Source organism: Neofelis nebulosa, chromosome 2 (assembly GCF_028018385.1).
Source record: "Neofelis nebulosa isolate mNeoNeb1 chromosome 2, mNeoNeb1.pri, whole genome shotgun sequence".
In the NCBI taxonomy this organism is placed as follows: Eukaryota; Metazoa; Chordata; class Mammalia; order Carnivora; family Felidae; genus Neofelis; species Neofelis nebulosa.
In genome coordinates this window covers 104,013,561-104,032,322 of record NC_080783.1, presented here as the reverse complement: position 1 = coordinate 104,032,322, position 18,762 = coordinate 104,013,561, and the positions used below count along the sequence as shown (strand labels likewise).

At 47.4% G+C, this 18,762-nt stretch overlaps 1 protein-coding gene across 2 annotated transcripts in view; it reads right to left on the bottom strand.

The window, feature by feature from the left end:
• The window catches only part of RALB (RAS like proto-oncogene B), a 44,332-nt gene extending 28,113 nt beyond the window's left edge, over nt 1-16,219 (bottom strand). The window contains exons 1-2 of one of the 2 annotated variants that reach the window (XM_058715536.1): nt 16,058-16,219; nt 10,051-10,141 (exon numbers count right to left, since the gene is read on the bottom strand). The gene's annotated coding sequence lies outside the window, so the exon portion shown is untranslated. The remainder of the gene's footprint in view (nt 1-10,050; nt 10,142-16,057) is intronic. The other variant, XM_058715535.1, reaches the window with a different exon arrangement.
• Nucleotides 16,220-18,762: the final 2,543 nt, after the last annotated feature.

Genomic DNA, 18,762 nt, shown 5'->3' with positions numbered 1-18,762 from the left:
ATCCATACCACTTCCTGTTACAATCCAGATTAGAAACAATCTGATCTAAATTAGGGTCATGAAGAACTCTCCCCCAAAAGACAGTGCTTTCAAATATGAAGTAACACAGGAAACAGATGGACTGCAGGGATTGTGAATGCTGAATCATGAAAAAGGAAAACGCCATGACACGGTCTACCCAGTAGATGCCATTTCCATTGGTGTTGAAATCGACATGGAATCTTATTTCTTAGCATCTAACGCCAAATTAGTAAACAGCTGTACCCAGTAAAATGAGGGGCTGTACACACGTGTATGCCAGTGTGTGTTGACAGCACCTCCCTTCCTGCCCTGAGTCCCCAGATCATACTAGTGTCTTCTACTGATCTGTCATTCTTCAAATTCAAGCACAATAATTTCCGTATATTCACTCTGCACTTTTAAAGTCTTCAGAAATAGGGGAGCCCTAAGTAAATGAGAAACAAAGTTCTTTTTTTTTTTTAATTTTTTTTTTAACGTTTTTATTTATTTTTGAGACAGAGAGAGACACAGCATTAATGGGGGAGGGGCAGAGAGAGAGGGAGACACAGAATCAGAAGCAGGCTCCAGGCTCTGAGCCATCAGCCCAGAGCCTGATGCGGGGCTCGAACTCGCGGACCGCGAGATCGTGACCTGAGCTGAAGTCGGACGCTTAACCGACTGAGCCACCCAGGCGCCCCGAGAAACAAAGTTCTTAAAAGACTGTCTGTCTTGGGAATTCATAGAATTTTACCAGATAGGACAAAATAATAAAGATTTAAAATGACGTGCTAACTTCAAATAACGAAACACATGGAAAGAAACAAAAAAAGCGATTTTGATTTGAAAATGCATTCTTGGATTTTCACAGTTCATAACAAAACAGAAACTTTAGAAACCAGGATAAGTTTTTTTGTATATACTTTACCAAATTCTATCAATACCTAACTTTTACTTTTTACTAAATCAGGTTTGTAAGATTGGGAGTACGTTTGTAGCAACCCTTTGCAATCCTAGCTTGAATCATCCATTAAAAACAAACAGATAAGCCATGTTACATCATAAATTCCAAGTGAGATGCTTAGCTTTGATGGCCACATTCACAGGACTGAATTGTCACGAGAGCCTCTATGAAGTCCTCCAGCACTCCTCCAAAATAAAAAAGCAGAGGACCACTTAAAGTGTTAAGCGTGTAAGAATAACAGGCCCTTTGGGCAAAAGGACATTGGTAAAAAGGAGTTTAAAAAAAATTCACTAAATAACATACAACTTTTTCCAAATACATCACTTCAGGTACTGTCAGACTAGCACCCTTTTTCTAGAAACTGCTCCCCTCTGCCATCTGCATGGTTATTACAGGACAAGGGGTGAGGGAGATAAGGCATGTCAGCTCAGTATGTGGCCCTATCCCCTGGGAGAAACTGACTGATCCCAAGGAGGGCACCTGACCCAGGCCAGGGTCTGGGTACAAAACCAAGCAGCTGGGTCTGGGGCAGGGAGCACCCGGGGCAGAAGTAAGAGGAGTAGCAGCCCTGTGGTCCTTTAGACAGTGTGTTGCCCTTCCAAAGAGAAGTGCCAGCTGGTTGCTGGAATTTAGGGATGTCAGACTTCTGCTTCTTTAAGAGATGTCGGACATTTGGAATTTTATGTGAAACTCCCTTTTTCAATGTTAACAATTAAATCACTTTTGAAAAGCACTGTGAGCAGACAAAGCATGTCTGCAGGCCGCTCACTTTTGCAAATTGGCCGCTATGTTTTTTGCCAAGTAGTGAAAGCAGCAAGAGAGACGGAGCCTGAACACGGAGAGGAAACACTGGGACAGTCCTGGCAGCATTCGGGGGGTTGGTTCCCGCTGCTCCTGAGTCCCAGCCGCATCCTCGGCCCCTTCCTTGGCTTGGTTTTCCATTTGTCCGCTGAGTCAGTGACACACACTGGTGTCCACCCAATAAATCTCCCTTCGTGGTGTGAGCTCGTGTACCTTACGTTTCTATCACTTCCAACCAAGTGAGTCCCAACTGACTGTACATAATGGCTTTGAAAGTACACATACAATTCAAGTCCAAGGAATCAGATCCAGGCAGGGCCAGGGGGAAAATATAATGACACAAAAATACTTCATTCTGAATGAATAAGGCATGAGCACTACATATAGCAACTCCAGCTGAAGGTGTTTCCAGGGAATTCAAATATTCTGTCCCTTATATGATTAGGACTCTTGCCCACAGTGAAGGAAACTCCAACTGAAAATAGTTTAAGCAAAACAATTATTTATCGGCTCACCTAATGGTGTGTCCAGGAACAAAGCTTGCTTCAGGGGCTCAGATGATGTCTCCAGAACCCACTTTCTCCCCCCAGCCCCCGGCCATCCCTAGGCTCCACCTCTCCAACCTCACGGCCTACTACTCCCCCCTCTGTGCCCTCCCAACCCCGAGCCTTTCCACACTCATCATTCACAAACCCAATTCCTTCTAGAACTTTCCATTTAAAGGTCACTTCTTCAGAGAGTGAAGGACCCCCACACTTCAAGTAGACCCTCTTTCAGTCTCCATGTCAGCCTCTTGGCTCCCTTCACTGCACTGATCACAACTTGTAATTCCTTTCTTTTTCTCCTTCCATGCTTTTTGCTTATTTCTTCCGCTACTCTTAAGGCTCCATAAGGCCAGGTGCCAGGCCTGCCCTTTTCCCTCTTATACCCTTGTATGACAGGAATATTTCCGTTCTCATCAACCTGAAGAACATAACGTTTACCAAACTATGGTCATCATAAAATCTAGAACACAGGGTAAACTTAACAGTTGGATTCATCTGGGGCACCTGGATGGCTCAGTCGGTCGAGTGTCTGACTTCAGCTCAGGTGATGATCTCACAGCTCGTGAGTTCGAGCCCCACGTCGGGCTCCGTGCTGACAGCTCAGAGCCTGGAGCCTGCTTCGGATTCTGTGTCTCCCCCCGTCTCTCTCTCTGCTCCTCCCCCACATGCACTCTGCCTCTCAGAAATAAAGAAAACTAATAAAAAAAAAAAATGTTTAAACAGTTGGATTCATCTATATCTTACTTCCATTACTTACTGCCAAAAGCCTAAAAAATTTAAGCCATTGTTTCCTAATGTCAAAAGCAAAATTTGGCAGATAGGTAACATTAATTTCTACTTTTTAAGCTTTGCGAATTTGTCACTAAAGACTTTGACTCTCTTAAGGTTGGCATTTAAGTGTTTATTTGAACTTACTACGGGATTGTCATTATTGGTTATGGCCCAGGCCCTTAAAACAGAGATTGCCAGATCATCAAGCAAACATGTTTCAGAGTAAATAAAAACCTGTAGCTTTAGGGTCCGGTGTTTCAATACAAAAGGCAAACTCCCTACACTTATACCAGAGACACCCTTTACAAATTAGAACAACCTAGTACTCCTAAGAGTCTCATCATTTCACCCGCTGATTTAAATAAGGAATCCTGAGAGGATTTATGACCATTTGATTGTTATTCAATTGGCAGCGATTTTTCGGACGGACCATCTCTCCTATGGCTTTGCACTGTCAGAAAGAGCCACAGGCCCTTGCCGGGGCGGGCGGAACGTGAATGGCTAAGCGACCCGAATAACCTGGATGTGGCTCGGAGCACCTCAGCTCCAGGTACGGCAGGCCACCTAGCGAAGGATCTGTATGGGTCAGCTAACGATCTCTCCACAGACACCGAGTCACTTGAGCTGCTGTTCAACTTCTGCTACATCTTTCTATGAAAGGAAGATACTCAGTCTTGACTTCTCTGTTTGGCAAGTTTGGATTTTCTTATTGCTCTTCACTGAATACGGCATTCCAGGAGCGACAGTCCTGGCAAGAAACAACTGAAGTCACCACGGTTCTCAGAGGACAGTCTTTCTGCGTCCTCAGCCTCACCTGCACATACTAACTTAAAGAAGGAAACTCCTTTTTCCCTTCCCTTGAACAACTGCTATTGTCATTAGCACTGGGGGAGAGAATATTTTTGTGCTGTCATTCATGTATGACTCAGTTTCCAGGTCCAAAAAAAACAAGGAAGTTGAATTAAATGATCTAAGTTCCTTTCCAGTCTTTGCTGTTTTTTTTTCCTCCTTGAAACTAAATCTGCAAAACAACTTAAAGTACTCCTCCTGAGTGCCTAAGGAAATTTGTTTTAGGTATGTCTGCTCCCTGATGAATATCTCTTTATATGTTCTCCCACCAACAAAACAAAACAAGACAAAACAAACCCCACAACTAAATTAACAAAACAAGCTAAAGTCACTTAAACAAAAACCAGAAAGCTCTGAAGTCACTCATCATAAATATTCTGTTTCCAGGCTGTACCCTTATGTACATGTTATTCTTTCTGCCAGGATTGCCCTTCTTCCTGATGGAGGATCGCCTATAATTTAACACTCAGCCTAAATATTTCCTCTACCACCTTCTTAGGTCTCCCCCAGCAGAGCTGACCCTCCCTGAGTAGGTTCCCCTGCCTGCCAATACACCTACTGTTGCACTGAAATAAACCAGTAATTTATTCTTAGATGATGTTTGTCTCTCCCACCACATTGAGAGCTGCCCATTCACCTTTGTGTGCCCAGTGTGCCTGGCGCTTAGGAGACACTCAGGACTTGGCAGATGAAAGAAAAACAAGTTCTCCATTGGGGCTGAGAGGTCTGGTCTCAAGAGGATAAGTGGTAACTGGTGAACTTTGAAAGGTTAGTTCATTTATATGTTGACTTTCCTGAACTACAAAGCAATGGAACAGTGACAGGTAATTTGCAAGCTCTGATTTTTTTTTTTTTTAAGTATACAGTTATTTCTGAAACAAAGTCTTCTCCCACTATACACTCATCCCCAATGGAACCTGGGGGTTGCACTGGCCTTGGAGAGGTCTACCAATTTATCCAGACTCCAGCTCCTTCCACCCGCAAAGGCAGCCTCGGAGACATTAGAACCACTGCATGTCTCAGTCGCAGAAGGTCAAATTTGGAACTAGCATACATGTCCCTGTTCTGAACTACTCTCCCCAAACCAATCCTGCTTAGAGACGTTCTACTACTATTTCCACTTGTACGGCATCTACTAGGGTATCACACGCACTCAGAGCGTGTAGAATTTGCTGGGTCATGTAACTAGTCTGTGGCGGGGCTGGGACGGTAAGCCCAGCAGTCTGGCTGCAGAGCCTACTCTTGGAGCCATGACACTAGGCTGCTCCATCAGCAGACTAGGGTAGGGTGGGGAAGACCTTCAAACACGGTGTGAAATACCGGAATTTTTATCACTGACACAGAACTATGGATCAGAAAGCTCATTAAGGAGAGAGAGGCACAGGCAACTACAGCACAAGTTCAAGGAGGAAATACACGACAGAAAACACTTACTACATACCCCCCCGAACATACCCCCAGAAACTGAAAGCAGGGACTTGCACAGATTTGTACGCCCACGGTCACCACAGCACTATTCACAACAGTCAAAAGTGAAAGCAGTCCAAGTGTCCACTGATGAATGAATGGAAAACAAAATGTGGTACATCCGTACAACAGAATACTGTTCAGTCTTAAAAGGGAATTTAATCCTGACAGAAGCTACAATGCAGATAAACCTGGAAGACATTAGGCTAAGTCGAATACGCCAGACACGAAAGGGCAAATACTATATGATTCCACTTACGTGAGGTACCTAGAAGAGTCAATTCATAGAGATGGAAAGAGGAATAGTGGTTGCCAGGAGCCAGGGAAGGAGAAGATGGGAGTCAGTATTTTATGAGCACAGAGCTGCAGAATGGGATAATTAAAAATGTGTTGGAAGGGCACCTGGGTGGCTCTGTTGGTTGAGCATCTGACTTCGGCTCAGGTCATGATCTGACCTCTGTCTCTGTCTCTCTCTCTCAAAAATAAATAAACATTAAAAAAAATTTTTTTAATCACTAAAATGATGGAGAGGTGCCTGGCTGGCTCAGTCAGTAGGGCATGTGGCTCTTGATCTTATGGTTGTCAGTTTGAGCCCCACCTTGGGTATAGAGCTTCCTTTTAAAATAATTGCTAAAATGACAGATCTTATGTTATGTATATTTTACCACAATTCCTTAATTTTTTTAATGTTCATTTATTTTTAAGAGAGATAGAGCACAAGCAGGGGAGGAGCAGAGAGAGAGGGAGACACAGAATCCAAAGCAGGCTCCAGGCTCCGAGCTGTCAGCACAGAGCCCGACGCGGGGCTCAAACACACAGATGGTGAGATCGTGACCTGAGCCAAAGTCAGATGCTTAACCAACTGAGCCACCCAAGCGCCCCTACCACAATTTTTTGAAGTAGTTATATACCAACTACAGTGTGAGAAAAAACAGTCAACTTGAAGTTTGGAGTCTGTCTGTGGGAAGCTAATGCCCTTAGTTAAGTTGCTTTCCTCGGCCTCACCCTCATCCATAAAACACACAGGGGGTCTGTATCCTGGGGGTTGTTAACATTACGTGAGAAAATACCCGGCTCTAAGTAGGCACTTAACTGACTTTTGAACATCATTCTGACAGTCTAGAAAGTCCTGAGAAAGAAACTGGCCTACCAGCCAGACCTATTCGAAGGCAGGATAAGCTGCCAGTCCTTAAAGAAGGACGAGAATAGGGGAGCCTTCTTTGCAGAGACTCAGTCCTCTGCCAGCGGAGCTGACACCTGCCAGGACACCACACTGGGAGGGAAGAGGGCCGGATCACGATATGACTGGGTGAGTCTCTCTACCACCCGGCCTGAACACCTGCCCTGCCTATCTTGGGGTAACTAGAGAGGAAAAACAGGACTTCCGCCTTCCTCTGAAATGACTCCTTTCCCCCACCCTCCACAACCAGGAGAACACCAACCAACTCAAGACCCCCCACTTCTTCCAAGAAGTTTCCACAAGCTTTTAGCTTTCCCTGAGACTTTGCTGTGCCCTGGGGACACCATATCTTAAGTAGACACTATCTTCCTCTCCTGCCATGTGCCTCAGGGCCAGGAAGAAATAAGTGTCCTTCCTCCCTCTCACTTGTCACTTCCAGTAGAGGACATCCTTCCTCCAATACTCCCCTCCTTCCTCTTGCAAAAGCCCCTTATCTTCAAGGCTCTGGCGATCAGCTTCCCCCCCACCCTGCTGCCCTCAGGTCATCTATGGACGTCCTCACTGCCCTCATCTATTGGTGGTATTTGCTTCTGGTTCACAGACTTCCCTTCGACCCCTTTCTCCTGTTATCCCCCTTAGTGACTCCTGTGCCCATTTGGACAACTTGCCACAGAGCTCGGCCTCTCCCAAGTCCTTGTCCTCCTCTTCTCCAAAAACCCTTTCCTTCCTCCTACCTAACACTGCTGTGCTCATGCCCGGCACGTCAGCCTCAGAGACGGCTGCCTCCAACTTGTCTCCAGCCTCGGCCTCCTTCCTTCTGGCTGGGGCTCGGGCTCGCGTAAATGCCCACTACCCCAGTAGCTGCTGCTACTACCACCGCGGTTCCCCGCCTGATGGTTACTCGCAAGCACTGGCCTCTAGCACTTTCTTTCTGTGCCTTACCTCCCCGGGCCCCACCTCCCTCCTTCAGGAGCTTAGATCTCACATTATGAAAGCCCTGTCGCTGGTTACCATCCCGCCCTGGCCCCTTTCACTCCTTTCCAGCCCCAGCACCCGGCGCATCAACATCAACGCTGCTGGAGAGGGAAAGAGACCCTTGCAGCCAGCCTTACGAAACTTCATGTTAAATGCACTTACGATCCCAAACTAGGAACGGGCATTCGCTGCCTAGAAATTTTACTGATTCTCCCCTATGCCCTCCCTAAGCTCACACTCTACAGATGATCTTACCTCACTTTTCCCAAACACAAGCCATCAGGCACAAACTCCCTCATTGCTCCTGCGCCAAATCTACAAACCTACCAGCATCCTTACCCACCTCCTCCTTGTCTCCCGCTGCACGAAGAGCACACTCCTGCTCGTAGCAAAGCCAAGCACTCCACACAGGCTTTGCTCCATGCGTCCCTACCCCCCTACCCAAGAACAGCATTCCTGTCGCTGTCCCCTTTTTCCTGCCTCATTAATCAGTCTTTACCTCGGTAGGGGATCACCCCCAACAGCATACAGACAAGATCTACTGAATCTTCATCTTAAACATACACACCCCTGTGATCGCCATCTGTCCCCCCCCAGCTAGTGACACAATTTCCCTGTAGCCCTGGTTATCTATACCAATGCTTCTCAAACTTGTAATTACCTGGGAATCTTGTTAAAATTTATATTCTGATTCCATAGGTCTAGAGGGGAGCCCAGAGTCTGCACTGCCTACCAACTCAGCCTATCTGCACTGCCTATCAACCCAGATCGGTCCTGGCCCAAGGGTCCCACTCTGCACGACAAGGCCTTGGGTTTCCTTTCCTCCCTTCTTCATTTACAAATTCCCTTCCAGCGTGGCTCCCTCCCCCAGCATAACTTCAGGACACTGGGCTGGTCAGGGTCACCCCTAAACCCCACGTTGCAAACTCCAATAAAAACTGTTCTCTTTCTGGGGCGCCTGGGTGGCTCGGTCCATTGAGCGTCCGACTTCGGCTCAGGTCATGATCTCACGGTTCAAGGGTTAGAGCTCAGCATCGGGCTCTGTGCTGACAGCTTGGAGCCTGCTTCGGATTCTGTGTCTCCCTCTCTCTCTGCCCCTCCCCTGCTTGCATTCTGTCTCTCTCTCAAAAATAAATAAACTTTAAAAAAACAAAACTGTTCTCTTTCTCCTTTCCCATGCCCTCCGCTTTCACCAAAGAGCGTGTGGCAACTGCGAGCCAACCCTGCCTGGAAAAGGGAAGGCCCGTAGCAGGCCAATTCAAAGACCCCTCTTGGGGTCTCCCTCCGGATCCTGTCCCTTCTGGCTTCTAGAGCACCACACTCCCCCTCACCCCCCACCTCCGGGGCTTGCTGTTTCTCTGGCAGCTCTCTGTCAGGCATCTTAGGCCAGGTCTTCCCCCTCTACCTGGTTCCTAAATGTCAGTCCTCCTCAGAGCTCCGTCTTCCGGCCCCTACACTCCCCTTCAGTGACCTCATCCATTCCCGCAGCCCTACACGCCACTCCCAAACTTCTAAAATGCAGCCTAGACAATCCTCCTGACCTCCAGACTCCTATCCCTCTGCCAAACTGCCACCTCTCCCCACGTGACTGTCCTGTGAGAATCTCAAGCTTAACATTCCCAAAATAGAACTCCCGATTCTTCTTTCCCTGCTTCAAACCTTTTCCATCTCCACTATTAGTAGCAGTAACTCAAGTGACTAGTTGTGCCCAAGCTATTACTAAAGCCAAAACCTGAGAGTCATCTTGGATTCCCTTTGCCTCTCCCCCAACTCAGTTCGTGACCAATTTTACTGGTTCCCTCTCCAACACCCCTTTCAAAGTGGCTTATCATGGCCACTTTAGCCCCTCTTCAACCTATTTTTCACACAGCCCCTACTGTGAGTTTTCCAAAACCGCAAATAAAAGTGGGCATAAAGCCCTTTATGGCGCCCCATGAATAAAATCCAAAGCCACTATTCACCAACCTCTCCCTGGCCAGCTTTGCCTTCTTTCAGTTCCACGAGCAGGCCAAGTGCTTTCCTACCTAGGATTCCTTTCACGTGCTCTGCTCCCTTCTCGTATTGCTTTTAGGAAGACCTGAAGCAACAGGAAGCAAGCAAGACACAGTCAAGTGACCGAAGAAGACCCCCGTGGCTGCCCGGAGCGGAAAGAAAGAGGTAGGGTCTGGTATGAGCCGATAGTACACTGGGAAGGAAAGGGCCAGATCATTTGAGACCCCGCAGGCCCAGCACTGTAGAGACTGCAGACTTTCCAATGAGGGCAATGGAAGGCCACTGAAGTGCTTCCAGCAAAGGGGTGACATAATTAGTCCTGCATGTTGGAAAGATCACTCCAGTTAAAGTACGGGAAACCAGAGGGGCCAAGAGCAGATGTGGGAGGTCCAGCAGGCCAGACCAGAGACAATGGGGGCCTAAGAGGATGACAGTGGAGACGGGGAAAGTGGCTAGACTTTAGAACTATTTAGGAGGCTGTGACGCTGTGATTTATAAGAAATACATACTTGCTCCTTCAGATGGCCAAAATGTATTTCTCATGTATATTTAGTCTTCATCCAGTTTCCGTCTCGCAGCTCCCCAAACCCTTGGAATTTCCTGAATGCAAAGAGCAACAGGAACATCTTTTGTTATAATATTTAAGTCTTCTTGTCCTCAGTTCCTGAAAAGCCTCAGAGCCAAAAAGGTGGAATGGGTGTCGTGTTATTCATAACATGACCTTCCCACCACAACTAGGTTTGTGCTAATGAGGTGACCTTTAGACCACCTAAGTATGGGCGCTGGTTGCCAGAGGAACCCACCTTGAACAGGGGGTTGGAAGTTCCAGTCCCACCCCCCGACCTCCTGGGAAGGGAAGGGCCTGCTGGGAAGGGAAGGGGCTGCGGGGCAGTGATTTCATCAATCATGTCTCTGTAATGAAGCCTCCACAAAACCCCAAAAGGAGGTGTGGAGAGCTTCCAGGTCAGGGAACCACGTGCCACGTGCAGGCCCCCAACCCCATGAGGCCAGAAGCTCCTTCGTTCAATGCCTCACCCTACGTAGCTCTTCGTCTGGCTCTTGATTTGTCTCCTTTAACACCCCTGTAATAAATCCCTGAGCTCGTGAATAAATGGGTTTGCTGAGTTCTGTGAGCCGCGCTAGCACATTAATCAAACCCAGGCAGGGGGTCATGGGCACCTCTGGTTTGTAGTGAGTCGGTCAGAAGCACAGGGAACGGTCTGGGCTTGCGACTGGCATCTGAAGTAGAGCGTGGTCCTGGGGGTGCCAGACCCTTAATCTGTGGAATCTGATGCCGTCTCCACGCAGACAGTGTCAGAACGGAGTTAAAATGTAGACACCCAGCTGGTGTCAGAGAACTGCACAGTGGTGTGGGGGGGAACCACACACACGTACAGCCTTGGAATTGGGTCCAGAACCCCTCTAGAAGTTAAAAATGGCAGCACTTAATGAATGAGCACGTGTAATTTTAGATTTTTAAAAAGGCTTAACACACAAGGAGGAGTAGAGGTCCCACAATGACTACGTCCACTACTGATAACAGGATCAGCTAATCCACACTGGACGACAGTCCACCAGTCCTTTCCTGTTGTTACTGGCAGACTGGGGTGGAAGGAAGGAGGGGGGGATGCCAGGAGAGGTAGGATGAAAGAAAAGAAAGATACTAGCTCACAAATTAGGGCAGTGGATGGGAAAAGGGCCAAAATGGGAAAAAAAGGAAATGCCAGCTTTGCTGAGTTTCCAGGCGGCCTCATGACCACTCGAGCAACCTTCAACTGGGCCGGACTGAACAAAAGCCATTCTCTCCACACTTAGGTTTCTGACGTTACAATTTAACATGACTTGTGAAACCCCTCATTCCAAATATGCTTTGTGCAAAGGATATTTGTTGTATGAAAATACTAGAATCACAGAAGAGATGTTTTCGAGCTGGAAGGGAACTTAGAAATCACTGAATCAGGCTTCAGGCTCAGGATGCCTCTTCTCTCCACCGACAGACACTTTGGGAGATTTCATCTAGAAGCTAAAAGAATAAAGTCCTTCCATCCAGGTAGATAATTAAAAGGTATTAGGTTTTGGGGCACCTGGGTAGTATAGTCAGTTAAGCACCCGACTTCAGCTCAGGTCATGATCTTGTGGCTTGTGAGTTCAAGCCCCCCGTTGGGCTCTGTGCTGACAGCTCAGAGCCTGGAGCCTGCTTCACGTTCCTTGTCTCCCCCTCTCTCTGCCCCTCCCATGCTCATGCTCCATCTCTCAATAATAAATAAACATTAAAAAAAATTTAAAGGTATTAGGTTTTAAAAAGAGAAATGAAAAATTGCTGGCCAAATACATATTGCCCAAAGATTTATAATAATTGGAAGAGAGGGGCACAGATTAGGTTTTTTAAGATTTTTTTAGTTCCTTTGCCAGTGAATTTTATTTTTAAAAATACACAGATGATTAATGACTAATTTTAAGCTGTTCATCAAGGAGATCATTTTGGCAATAATTTTTTTTTTTTTTACCAATTTGTTTTAGGGTTAAAAAAAAAAAACTCAGCTGTTCCATTTGGTTTAAGGATCAGCTAGATTTAAATTTCTAATTTCCAAAGCTACTGCATATTTGGCTAATTAATTCTAGCATCTGACAATGAAAAAACAGAAGAAAGAACATAAAGTTAAAAGTAAAATATTAAAAGTTTCTAAAATGGTAAAAACCCTGGCTGCATTTTATTCTCCCATCATACATACTTTCGTAAGCATACGAGACAAAGATTTGCTCAATAATGTCTGGTCTAAACCTTCAAAAGGAAATCTGGTAGCCTCCAAGAATGTCCAGGGTCCTCAAGGTCTCCTTGTATAGTTCCCTCCCACATTGTACCAGGTTTGGTCCATGTGTCAGTAGAAAGTGAGGGTACGTCTGTCACCTCCAAGATTAGATACAAAGGTATCACACCTTCCATCTTGACTGTCCTCTTTCTCTCTCTCCCTCTCTCAGATCACTTGCTCTGGGGAGAAACTTAGTCACCACGTTGTGAAGAGTCCTACAAAGAGGCCCTCATGGTGGGGCACTCAAGCTTCCAGCCAGCAGCCAGGAGAGTGAGCCACCCTGGAAGCAGAGTCTCCAACCCCAGTCAAGCCATCAGATGACTCCAACCTCCGAAGAGACCCTGAGCCAGAATCACCCAACCAAGCTGCTCCCGGATTCCTGAGTTTCAGAAACGGTTTGAGACAACGAACGTCTGTCGATTTAAGCTGTTACATTTGGGCTAATTTATTATACAGCAGTAGAAAATTCATTCAAGACAGATGAACTTTAGAGGTAGCCAGCCACACATGACCAAACCACTATATTTCCTTCAACTCATGCCATTACGTGAAGAAAATACATGTACACACTATATATAAGATGCCCACAAAGCACTGGCAAAATCAACAATGACAACAATGTCAATTAATCAATTATCAATTAATTATCAATTAATGGCACCACTCTCTGCATTCAGATTTCAATTGTTTTCAAAACGCACAAACTCCTCAAAGAGTCATCTACAACCACCATAGGGAACACTCACAAAAATTATAAGCATTCCCTTTTTTTTTTTTTAGAGTAACATAAACTTGAAATACCTTCCCTCTTTGACTTTCCGCGTCCACATTCTCGTCATGTTTCTCCCCACTCTCACCCGTCCAAAAGCTCATACACCCTCTTGCCTACTGGGTTCTCCGTTTTGAAACCTCTAAGAATATGTACATATATACGCCCATATTTGTATTCTTAAGTAACCGAGAGAACTGAGAAGTTAAAGGAACCAGCTCATGGTCAAATCTCCAAGGTCAGATACGTATCTGGTATTGCTTAGATCAGTGGGTCGGTGCCAAGTGGACAGCAGATACTCTATAAATGTTCATTTCCTTCCTCTTCCTTCCCCACCTCCCCCACGATTAGGAAAGATTGCATTTTCTCTGGCACTCTGTTTTCTTTGATTCGGACTTCTCAACAACATGCATTCTCTTGAAAAAAAAATTTTCTTCAAGTGTCTTGCATATCTAACAGCAGGGGTTAGTTATTTGCTCAGAAGCAACTGGATCCAGTGAAAAGTGGGACTCTTGCCTTATCATCTTGAGACAAGTTACACTGGGAACCTCAGAAGAGCTCACCAAGATCTCTTCCAAAAACTGCAGCTCTTCGGTGTTATCCTGTCTCCAAATCTAGCTTTCAGAAAAGGTTTCCAACAATGTTTCTAACTTCCATAAATTTCATGAGTGGAGAGGGATTTAGTAACTGAATGCAAAGAGGCATTGTGGGACTGGGCGATGTGGCACAAAGGATTACCTCAACTCTGGTTTACAAATTTCCAGAGTCCCGAGCCATCTCCAGCCAAGGCAAGAACCTTAAAGAATGAAGGCAGAATTAAGAATTCAGAACTTTTCTACTTCTTCCACCTTTCACCAACACCCATTTAGATCCTATCTGACATTCTAATTCTTGTCTCCCTACCTATGTGTCTGGGTCCCATATTCACAAAGTCCTGGGAAAGCGTCTACCACTAGGGAAATCTTGCCAAGATCTCAGATACCCACTGTTTTCAGTGGGAAATCCCATGAATAGAAAAGGAAGTTAAGACCCAGATGCGATCAGAAGAAAGCAGTCTATGGGACAGGACTAAAACCACACATAAGGAGGGGCGCCTGGGTGGCTCGGTTGGTTAAGCGTCTGACTTCGGCTCAGGTCATGATCTCACAGTCCGTGAGTTCAAGCCCCGCGTCGGGCTCTGTGCTGACAGCTCAGAGCCTGGAGCCTGTTTCAGATTCCGTGCCTCCCTCTCTCTCTGCCCCTCCCCTGTTCATGCTCTGTCTCTGTCTCAAAAATAAATAAACGTTAAAAAAAATTTTTTTTAAAAACCACACATACGGAATGTGTATCTCTGGCCTTATTCCCACCCTTACCTCCATTCCACCCCCACTACCACAAAGAACACCTTAAACATGCCCAATTTCGTGTACTCCTAACAGGTGGCATAACTATTTACCACCTTTTTACTGCCGTGGGGTCTCCAGCACACAGAGGTGAAAAGTCATGCTCAAGACCCCACCGCCAATAAAGTTTCAAAACCAGCATCACACCTAGGTCTTCACATCTTGCCTTCCTTTTCTTCCCAATATTCGACACCACCTCCCCAGTCACTCCCTTTCTGAGAACTTCCACGTTCTAATTCCACTGCTCCAGGTTTAGGGAATATTGCCTTCACCTGTTTTGAGCTTTGACCTCCAAGAATCTTCGTTGCTCTGCTGAACACAGGTCATGTGCACATCTAAAAGATATGCTATACTCTCTGACAATCCGTGCCCACTATCCATCTCCAAAACTTAAAAAGAAAGAAAGTTAGAAAGCTAGGTCAAAGCAGAAAGTTCTCTGTTCTACAAAGGGACGTCACAGGGGACGCAAATGAACAATCAGCCAAGACTCTTCCATGGGCAATTCTAAATTTTATTTTAATATTTATTTTTGAGAGAGAGAGAGTGGGGGACGGGCAGAAAGAGAGGTAGACACAGAATCTGAAGCAGGCTCCAGGCTGCTGAGCTGTCAGCACAGAGCCCCACGTGGGGCTCGAACTCAGAGACCATGAGTTCATAACCTGAGCTGAAGTCTGATGCTTAACCATCTGAGCCACCCAGGAGCCCATGGGCAATTCTAAAGCAGTCCACCAGAAACAAAAACTTCTCCCCTGAAGGCTCACCTGATAACAATACCAAAGTTCCAATGTTTCCAAGATTCATCTGTAAATTAGCACAGAAAGGACACTGCTCAAACAAGCAGCCTGGGCACAGCTATCTCTGCCCTTAGCAGTTCTAAACCCACCCCGACACGGATAACCTTATATACCCACAAGAGGGCAAGAAAAGAGGAGTGGAAGCCTGGTCCAGCCACACAGTTCAAGTCCGTGGTGCTTCCTATTAGAAAGCCACAGACGGTGGCAGTCCTACTATCAGAAAGGAACTGGAGCGGGATGGGGGGGGGGGGGGGGGGCAAAGAAACAACTCTACGCTCACTTGCAAGACAGGACCAAAAAACAAACAGACCAAACAACTTCTGGAGCACCGCCCCAGTTCAGTCCAAGTTCCTAAGGTACTAGGAAGTTTTTGCAACACTTACTACAGCTCTTACCCTGCCCACAGCGGCAACTAAGGGACTGAGGAAGTGGACCATACTCGGGCTGGAGGCCCTAAAGGGCAGGAAGTGGAAGCAGAGGCCATTTGTGGGAAAAGGGAAGGAGCGGCGAAAAGGGAGAGGCTGGGGCGCCGCCCCCATTTCCTCAGCCCCGGGCCGGCTGGGAAGCCAGGAGGCTCTCTCCAGGGGACCTGCCGTGGCCGAACGGGGCCGACAACCCCGTGTCGCTCTCCGCCTCCCTCCACAGCCTACTCGCAGGGCGCGGGGGCAGGCGGTCACCGAGCGCAGGGCGGTGCACCCCACTTCCCCAGCCCGCGCCCCACCCCGCCCGGAGCGGGCCTGTCGAGGCACCGGCACCCTTACCTGGGACCCGTCCCGCGCCGCCTCGGCCGTCCGCACTGATCCCGCAGCTCTTAAGCCTGCCCCGCCCTCTCCTTCGCCTCCACCCGGGGCCGGACCCCAGCAGTCCCCTGCCGATTTGTCATTGAGCCTCTGGCTTGCTTCCCCACCCCCCGAGCGCGCCCCCGGCGTCGCCTAGGCAACCCCGCCTCCCGAGAGAGCGCGCTTTCCTTCCGCTCTTGCCCTCCCCCTGGAGGCCACGCCCACCAGGAGCATATTAGCCAATACGAAGCGAGGCCCAGAGGCTGGGGAGGAGGGTTTGCCAATAAGAAGCCGCCTCAGCCGGGAGGGGCGGGCTCGGCACGCCTGCCCCGCCCACCTCTACTTCCTCCTGCTTTCCGCGGGCGGCCGGCCGGCCGGACTTGCTGCGCGTGACCGCTGCTGCAGTGAAGTAGAGCTGGTCTGGGGACTCTGGGCGTGGGCGGGTGGAGGGCGCTCCAGTCGTGGATTTAGGTCAGAGTGAGGCCAAACTAGTGGAAAGCAAAAGGGTAGGGAGGACCGATAGAGAAAAACCAAAATTGCGATGCATCGCGGGAGTGTCTAAGGGTCCAGGCTGCTGTCCGGACGCCGGCCTGGGGCATCTGAGACAGCGGGACCTCCGCCTGTCGCCACCACTCGCTTGGCTAAATGACATCCCATTAGCTGTAATGGGGCTACTTGTCCAATGCCTAGTAATAACTTGATCCAGATCACATACAAGGTTCCGAATCCTAACCCCAGGTTCCCGGAGGCAGGAAGTGCAATGGGCTAGCTCAGTACAGACAGGTTTTTCACCCACAACCTGCCCCCCTCATTGTCCTCCAAATAATACAGGGAACTTGTAGTTTTCTACCCAAACAGGGCTTCACCTCGGGTTGATTTTCCTAACTATCCGCCGCCCCCCCCCCCCCAGCTGAATCCTCTCCAACCCTGCTCAGCAGGATGTGTGGCCCCACTGACCCCTACACAAACCTCATGGCAGGTCACACTGTATCACAATTGTTCAAATGCCCCCCTGTATAATCTCTAGGAATGGAAACTCTTGTTCAAGTTGATATCCACAAAAGCTAGCTAATATTTTCCTTGTTAATAATTATACATTAGAATACATGTGTATTATATGAGAGGCTTTGTGCCTTGATTAGATTGCTGTGTAAAGCAATGAACACATACAGGCCCTCCACCAATAGCTCCCTCAAAAGGCACAGAAGCTTTACCTTAGTCTTCAGTAACAGGCTTACCAAAAAACATTTAACAAGAAGAATATCCCAGTGTTACACAATCTTAAATATTGTTTTATCTTTCTCATATCTTTCTCATAAGTCATTGCATGACTTATTGCATGCTAAGTATATGAGAGAAACTCTGCTAGGTACTAAAAGGGAGAAAGGGAGGAGGTGTCTCAAAAAGGAAGCTCTCTAATATTTATAATCTAGAAGGGGAATCAGACCCAAACCTCTTCCTATGGAGTAATGATTAAGTGCACAGGTTTGGAATAGGGAACCGTAGGTTCAAAGGAGGACTCTACCATATAACTAGCAGTTATTTTAGGAAGTGACTAAACCTCTGTGAGCCTCAGTTTCCTCAGCTGCCCAATGGGAGCAGTAGCTCCACTAGGAACTTGGCAGTGCTAGGATCTTGGTGAGTGCTCAACAAATGTCTGTTTAAAAATATTTTTTAGTGTTTATTTTTTGGGGGGGGGCGGGGCAGAGAGAGAGGGAGACAGAGAATCTGAAGCGGGCTCCGCACTACCAGTGCAAAGCCTGACATGGGGCTCAAACTCACGAACCGAGTGATCATGACTGGAGTGGAAGTTGTATGCCCAACCAACTGAGCCACCCAGCTGCCCCAACAAACGTTAGTTTAAATAGTGATTACCTCCAGAGGCCGAAGCTGTGGAAAGAACATTCTAGACACTCCCTCCTTCAAAAGTATTTACTGCGGGGCGCCTGGGTGGCTCAGTCAGTGAAGCTGACTTCAGCTCAGGTCATGATCTCATGGTTGGTGAGCTGGAGCCCTGAGTCAGGCTCTGCGCTGACAGCTCAGAGCCTGGAGCCTGCTTCGGATTCTGTGTCTCCTTCTCTCTCTGCCCCTCCCCACTCATGCTCTGTCTCTCTCTGTCTCTCAAAAGTGAATAAACATTAAAAATGGTTTAAAAAAAATAATCTGGCAAACAGGTTTGCTATTCAAAAGTATTTACTGAGTATTGTATGAGTCTTTACTGCTTTTAACAAATATTTCCACTTCTCCTTCCTGGGCACCAGGTAGGATTGAACTTTCTAGCTCCCTGTGTTGGGTGAGGCTCTAACCAATGACTTGTGAGTGGAAGTAACACATAAATTATTTGGAGACCAGAGGACTTATTTGCCAATGCGAGACCCTCCATCGCTCTTGTCTCTTTGGTATGGCTGCTGAGAATGTTCAGGTCACAGCTGTTCCATCAGCCTGGGACCCTACAATGTCCACAGCGGTCCCCCTGCCAACCTGTGGTGGACATTTAGCATGACCGATAAACAAACCTTTGTGGTCTGAGGGCACTAGGATTTGGAAGTTGTTTGTTTACTGCCACATAGCCTAGCCTGCTCTGACAGATACAAGGCCCTCAGGTGTGCTCAGCTGGGGACACTGGTGAACAGCTCAGAGGACAGGTAATAAGCCAGTAGACAAACAACTCAGTAATTATAAATTGT